The 7,379-nt window shown below is 50.3% G+C and overlaps 1 non-coding gene across 1 annotated transcript; it reads left to right on the top strand.

Moving 5' to 3' along the window:
• Positions 1-6,396: 6,396 nt before the first annotated feature.
• On the top strand, positions 6,397-6,515 carry LOC111823358. The gene has a single exon (XR_002826392.1). It is a non-coding gene; the product is annotated as a 5S ribosomal RNA (ribosomal RNA).
• The last annotated feature ends 864 nt before the right edge of the window (positions 6,516-7,379 follow it).

The raw sequence follows: 7,379 nt of genomic DNA on the forward strand, positions 1-7,379 counted from the left end.
TGGACTCCAACAGCAAGCTAACCTACAGGTAGGAGTGTCTGCCCCCTGGTGGTCAGTGCACATCATAGCAACTGGTCGACTGCCCCCTAGTGGTCAGTGCACATCATAGCGAGCTTTTGAGCACATTAGCACATCATTAGCATATTATGCTTTGATTGGTTGAACGGCCAACCAGTTGACTGGACCCTTAGCATATGAGGGTTTTATTATATAGGATAGGTGACATCTATAAAGCCACCTGGTTGTTTAAGTTGAACACTTAGTAGTAAATTTCGTTAGCATTAACCTCCTTAGTGCTCTTCGTGGAGTTGGCAAACAAATACAGGTTGTTAGACATAAGCAGTAATTAAAAAACACCCACCAGTGACTCAAAGGTCTCCTTGGATTTGGTATTCGTGGTTTTCCCTCTTATTCCTCTACTCCTTTGTTTTTGTGGGAGAGAGGCAGCAGATTATGCTCAGAGGCTGATTCCGTCTTTGCCAGCAGTTGGTTTATCCAGGTCTGCCATAGGGACTGGAATGATTTCGCAAGCCAGCAGCACATATGACAATATCTTTTAAGAAGCCAATACAGAAACAGCACAGTCCACACAAACGACAGGGTAACACACTGCTGTTCCAGGCAGAGGAGACAAAAGGATAAAGTCCCAATGCAACCGAGGTGGGTGGGCCTCAGCATGGGAGCTGGGGACGGGGAGTCATGCCCTGACTTCCAGCTTCGGCTCCCACCTCAGCGCCTGCTTGCTGAGTCGCGCTGCGGGGAACCGGTGCTGGGATGGGCTGGCTGGCTGCTCCAAGACCGTCACTCCAAGGCTGGGCAGGGCTTAGGGCCACTGCCCCCCCCCAGGGTCACCTTGGCCACACGGGAGAAATGTCTCCCCATGTTCCGAGGGCTGTTTAGGTCAGCAGAGTGTGCCTTGCCCAGCCAAACTCTCCAGCACTCTTCACAGACTCAGGAGTCAGCCTACAGGTCCCAGGCCATGGTTGCTGCTCCCCCTAGTCCTGCGGATACGCCCTCAGCTGGGCCCACAGAGGAGGTGATGACGTCCTGACACAACTTTACTTCTAAAAACAACCTTTCTGGTCTGTGTCATAAACAAGGGCACTAAAACAACTTCAAATCATAAGCAGATGGATTTGAAATCATATTAAACTAAATACAAAACACACCACCCGTAAAAACTTCTGTTTTTAAATAAGTAGAAAAAGAGGAGTTTTAAAACTTTACACTTGCACTTGGACGTCAACAGAACAGGCTGGGCCATTGATGAAAGATCTCCAAGTCCCTGTGCCACCACCATCAGCCTGGCTGCTTAGAAGGGCTGTGCTCACACAGCAGCAAGAGGTTTGACTATAATAAGTTATTTCTGGACATAAAGAAAGTTGTGCTGAAATTTTTATAGCATTACTAACCCTGTTATATAAGAAGTGCAAATAATTGTGAATATTCCAGAGAAAATGAGTAGTATCCAATCAGGTTGTCTTGTGTGGAATCAGTAACATTACAGGGAAGGGGGGAAATAGTAGGAAAAAAAGTCTTTGAAGAGTGCTTTGTATAAGACTTGCTAATGTTCATGTAATTTGATCTTAAATTTGTGAACTGAGGAGGTGCTAGGCAACGGGATGCTTCTCTGGAGAAATTCTAGACAGAAAAGAATTTTCTGTCTATACTGTGATTCATTCTCCTCTGGTCAACCACCTCTGAGAGGAACCTGATGTTCCTGTGGAGATGAAAAAACAACCCTCACAACAGCAACACAGAGCAAGGCTAACACACGCCCTTTTTATGTCAGGAGATAGAATTGGAAAGGGTGTGTGTGTGTGTGTGTGTGGATACGGATACATTTCAGCAAGCTTCAGAGAACACATTTAAGGTGAAAAAAGCAGTGATGTCTAGGACGAGTGAATGGAAAAACTGGAGAAGCACCGAGAAGAGGGGCTCGCTGGCCATGGCCGGGGAGGAGGCTGAGGCCGGAGGCCACGCACGGACGTGAGGCCTGGCCCTGCCACTGTGCAGCTGCGTACCCCGGACTCCTGCCCTTGTTCTCTTGTGCAAAGTGGTAGACAGTCCTCTCTGCCTTACAGAGTCGCTGTGGGGGCTCCAGGGGTAGAGGGCCCAGCACAGTCTCTTACGGGTTTACTTTGCCAAGTAAGAGAACTTGTGCCTAAGGACGACGTTGCTTCCCCTTTGGCAGTGGCCTGGGCTGGCGCTGAGGCCGCGCTTCAAACCTTCTAGTTCAATGGCCTTGTTTCACAGAGAGGAACTGTGGTCTAGACGTGAGGTGGGAGTGAAATATAAAAACAAATCGTATCATTTTCCAAGCACACGTTTGCTTAATGGTAAAATTTGGAGATACAAAAATTAAGGTTATCTTTATATCATGGTTTTCTTGACATTTTAGGTAGTATAGTCATACATTCTGGATGTTTGTGAATTTTAAATATTCAGATTTTCTATACAACTAGTGGCCCGATGCATGAAATTCGTACACTGGGGGGGGGGGGGGTTCCCCAGCCTGGCCTGTGCCCTGTCATGGTGCAGGAGCCCCACAATCAATTGCCCCAAAGAGGTAGGCCTTGCCCACCCATCCAGGGCTCCTCGATGGATTGCTCCAAAGAGGCAGGCCTCCTCCACGCTGCGCAGAGCCGTGGGACCCCCACACCTAGCTGTGTGCGGAGCTGGGAGGAGGCAGGACTCCCAGGCAGGCTTTGAGACACGCATGCAGCGTCAAGCTAAGCCCCACCCACCTGTGCACACCCACTGTGCGCTCAGCCATCTTATGACGGCATGAGGGCATCATGGGGTGACGGCGTGAGGACCACCTAGGCTTTTATTAGTAAGACTAGAGGCCGGTGCATGAAATTCGTGCATGGGAGGGGGTGTCCCTCAGCCCAGCCTGCACCCTCTCCAATCTGGGACCCCTCAGGGAATGTCTGACTGCTGGTTTAGGCCTGATCCTGCAGGGATGTCCGACTGCCGGCAGTCAGACATCCCTCTCACAATCTGGGACTGCTGGCTTCTAACCACTTGCCTGCCTGCCTGCCTGACTGCCCCTAACCACTCTGCATGCCAGCCTGATAGCCCCCTAACCACTCCCCTGCTGGCCTGATTGATGCCTAACTGCTCCCCTGCCGGCATGATCATTCCCAACTGCTCTCCCCTGCCGGCCTGATCACCTTCCATTACCCTCCCCTGCTGGCCCGATCACCCCCAACTGCTTTCCCCTGCGGGGCTGAGGGGACTGGGGGACTGAGGCTGGATGAGGCTGGATGCTGCAGGGACTGGGTGAGGCGGGGCTGGGGGGACTGAGGGACTGAGGCTGGATGAGGCAAGGCTGGGGGGCAAGACAGACAATTAGCATATTCCCTCTTTATTAGATAAGATGTTTAATAAATTATAGGTGGCTTATTGCTAACCTTTATATATTTCTACCAAGATTATTTACTTGTTTTTTTTAATCATTTTTTATTGATTGAGAGAGAGAGAGAGAGAGAGAAACATTAATTTGTCGTTCCACTTATTCATGCATTCATTAGCTGATTCTTGTTCATGCCCTGACCAGGGGTCAAATCCACAACTTTGGCGCATCAGGGTGGCACTCTGACCCACTGAGCTACTGGGCCAGGGCTAGAAGTCTTTTTAAAATCAGGTGCAGACTTACAGAGAAGTTATAAAAATAATAGTAGGTGGTACAGAAAGTGCTCATAGTTTCTTCATGCACAGTCCCCACATATTAACATCTTGTCACATCAGCTTTCTCTTTCTAAATAAGGTAATTGCAGTCATGATGCTTGACTACCGCTAAACATTTTAGTGTGAATTTCTTTAAAATAAGACATTCAGCCCAGCTGGCGTGGCTTAGTGTTTGAGCATTGACCCATGAATCAAGAGGTCACCGGTTCTATTCCAGGTCAGGGCACACGCCCGTGTTGTAGGCTTGATCCCCAGTGACAGGAGTGCAGGAGGCTGTCTCTCACTCTCTAGTCAATAAAAACATATAATAATACTAAAAATAATACATTCCCTTATACAATGATAGTACAATTATCGGATTCAGGAAATTAACATACTGTTATCTACTTTTTTACCTAATTCATGTTTCTTCAGTTATTCCATTAAAAATAAAAATCTGGTCCAAAATTCAGTATAGAATAAATGTTTCTCTTGGTTATCATGTTTCTTTAATCTCCCTTTATCTGAAATTTGGTCTTTCTTTGTACTTTATTGCCTGTACATTTTTTGAAGAGTACAGGCAAAATACTTTGTGAGACATGCCTGATTTTGGTTTCTCTGATGTTCCCTGTGGTAACATTCGGGTCACACAATTCCAGCTGTTGTGCCCATGCCAGGGTCCAGCCCCAGCGGGCCAGGGGTTCCCAAAGGTGTGGACAAAGTCAGCGAAGAATGATTTACACGGAGTCAGTGTTCAGATGATCAGCATAGCTCTTTTTAGTCTCCGTGGATCTCCCTGTGCCTGGCTGAGGCCACAGAGAAAGATGCAGAGGCAAGCTGAGCCTTTATTTTATAGTCAGAGGTAAACAAGGTAGTGGTTTCCATAGTTACACTGTTCTTGTGAGTTTCACTTGTTTTTGTTCTTGTGAGTTTCACTTGTTTTGGCAGCACTTGCTGCATCTATCTCAGCCCATTAGCTTCCCAGATAAGATCTAGGGAGCCTTATAAGGTCAAGCCTAATTATGCTAAGAGGACTATGCTCTCTAAGCTGGGACTTGTTTGTGACTTTGCCAACAGGTCAGTCTGAGGCTTAATCCTATATTGCTCCCACATGCCCAGGAGTGATATTCTGCTCCTCTCAGTGCATCATACTACTGTTGAAGCTTTTAAACTAATTATAAATTAAAGAAAATAAAAAAATTTATAGCATTACAGCTATTATAAGTTTTTATAAGATAAAACATGCCATACATAGAAAACTACTGCCTGGTTGGCGTGGCTCAGTGGTTGACCATCAACCTATGAACCAGAAGGTCACATTTCGATTCCTGGTCAGGGCACATGCCCGGGTTGTGGGCTCAATCCCCAGTAGAGGACATGTAGGATGAAAGGCGCTGTGGTCTACTGATATGATGCCCACAAGTGCTCCCAGTTGAGGCCTCCCTGGGATTAGCCAACGCTAGGCTGTCCTAAGTTACCTGAGGCTACTGCTCAACTACAGCAGGCATCAGAAGGGAGACTAGAGCCACTGTCTGCGTGAGTGAAACAGCTTTTGTTGTAAGCTTTTCCAAAGACACACCCCAAGGACATCTGGAGACCAGTGGAGAACATCCTGCTCTCTCCCAGGTCTCCAGTCAAGTGAGGAGATAGGGGCCTGTCTCAGGAATGTGGTGCCTGGTGAGCAGAGTTCTAGCTTCTGTATTGTCCTGTCACTGAGGAAGTGACATCAAGTTTGCAAGGTTCCATTACCTGTATGTGTTCCTTTAAGCACACTTGCCTGGAAACCGCTCTGGGCTTTTGACTGACACCCCAGAAATACTCCAAGTTCTCCAACTCAGCTTCCCCAACCCCCCAGCTCCCCGTTCTTGCCACCAGGGTCCTAGCATTCAGGAGAGCCCAGTGAGACCTGTGTTGTCTGATCGGTTTAGTGTCCTGGCAAAGCCATTGTGTCCTCCTGGGCCTTCCCAGGGAACCTACCGACACACGAGGGATGATGCAGGAAACACTTTTCTAGAGACCTGGACCGGTGTATATGACATCAAACCTGCCACACCTGTGGGTGTTGTGACCTGCGCCGGATGCAAAAACTCAGAGAGGGCCAGATTATTAGACGGGGTTGGATGTGGCCTGGACTGCCACTTCCAACAGGCCTGGGCTGTGATACTGGTAGAGTCACACCGCCCTGGGCCACCTCAATAGGTCTCCACCTGTAAGAGGGTGAAATGAAGGAAACGAAGGGGTGACCACCCAGGCCATATCCCCTCCTATGGTCTCCCAGGACACGGCGCATCAGACCTGGGGCTGGCTGTGGGCCTACATGGTGGGCAGCCTCCACCTCCACTCCCCCTGGACCCTGCCTTCGCACACGCACATTTTGGGTCCCAGCTAAGTGTTTAGCCATTGGATTCTCCACAACAAAATGCTGCCATGGGGATGTGAAGTGGAATCCCTAGCGGAGCCCAGTTGGGGACGCTTCCGGGATCCCCGGGACATCGCACCCCACCGGGAGCCGCTCTCCTGCCTCTCGCATCTCCTGGAAGCTCAGAAGGTGGAGGAGAGGCAGCTGGTGGCTCAGCAGGGACTGATCTAGTCCCGGCTAGAGGGCGGACTGGCGGGCGGGCGGTGGGGGGAGCTGAGCACCAGGTCAGCCAGGGGGCCCAGGGCTCAGTGGGCCTGGAGGCCTGGCGCAGCGCGCTCTTGAGGCTCCCGGAGGCCGGCTCCAGCGTCTACGGCCATACCACCCTGAACGCGCCCAATCTTGTCTGATCTCGGAAGCTAAGCAGGATCGGGCCTGGTTAGTACTTGGATGGGAGACCGCCTGGGAATACCGGGTGCTGTTGGCTTTTTAGTGGGATTTTTTCCTCTGACAGCAGCCCTGCATTGGATGGGCGTGTCTCTTCCATTCTCCTGCACATGTGCAAGCCCCCAGCTGCTCGGAGGCAACAGGCGCCCCACAACCAGGGGAATGGATCGAACCCACAGTGCTGCTGAAGGAGGTACTCCCCAAACTGCTAAGGTTACCACTCTGCCCCTCGCTTTTTCCATCGCAGGGTCCATGAAAGAGGTGGAGAGGGTCCTGCAATGTCCCAGGAATGCTGTGGGAGGGGAGGGTGGTGAGGCTGGGTGCTGACTAGGAAGCAGAAAGCCCTCAGGGCAAGTGGGGCAGTAGGAGCAGCAGTTTGGCCCATTGTACAGGTGAGGCTACAGCAGCACAGAGAGGGAGAGCGACTTCCTCATGGGCACACAGCAGTCAAAGGGCTTGTTATGCCCAGATTTCAGGATCCCCAAAAGACCATCAGGGAGCCAGCCGTGTCTGATGCAAAAGCAAAGAGTCTTTATTCAAGCCCGGGCTTGGCTCCTCTACCCTCCTTACCGACGCAGCGGCAGGATGAGAGAGAGAGAGAGAGAGAGAGAGAGAGAGAGAGAGAGAGAGAGCTTTGTGGGTAGAGGGGTTTTATAGGGGGGTTGGAGTAAGGGGAGGAGAGAGGACTGTAGGCCCTGCCGATTGGCCAGGCGCAAGTCGGTGTCTTGTTACACAGGATGTGGTCGTATCTATGGCGCGCACTTCCCTTGATTATCATTGGTTAGTTTAAAGAAATCCTAGGCGTGGCTAGCAGAGGTTTGGGCTTCCGGGAAGAAGCTCCTTGCTGAGCACATGGCTGCTGCCCCAAAATGGAGGATTCGGGGCAAGATGGAGGGCGTAGCCC

Source organism: Myotis lucifugus, unplaced genomic scaffold (genome assembly GCF_000147115.1).
Source record: "Myotis lucifugus unplaced genomic scaffold, Myoluc2.0 scaffold_478, whole genome shotgun sequence".
NCBI classification, from domain to species: Eukaryota; Metazoa; Chordata; class Mammalia; order Chiroptera; family Vespertilionidae; genus Myotis; species Myotis lucifugus.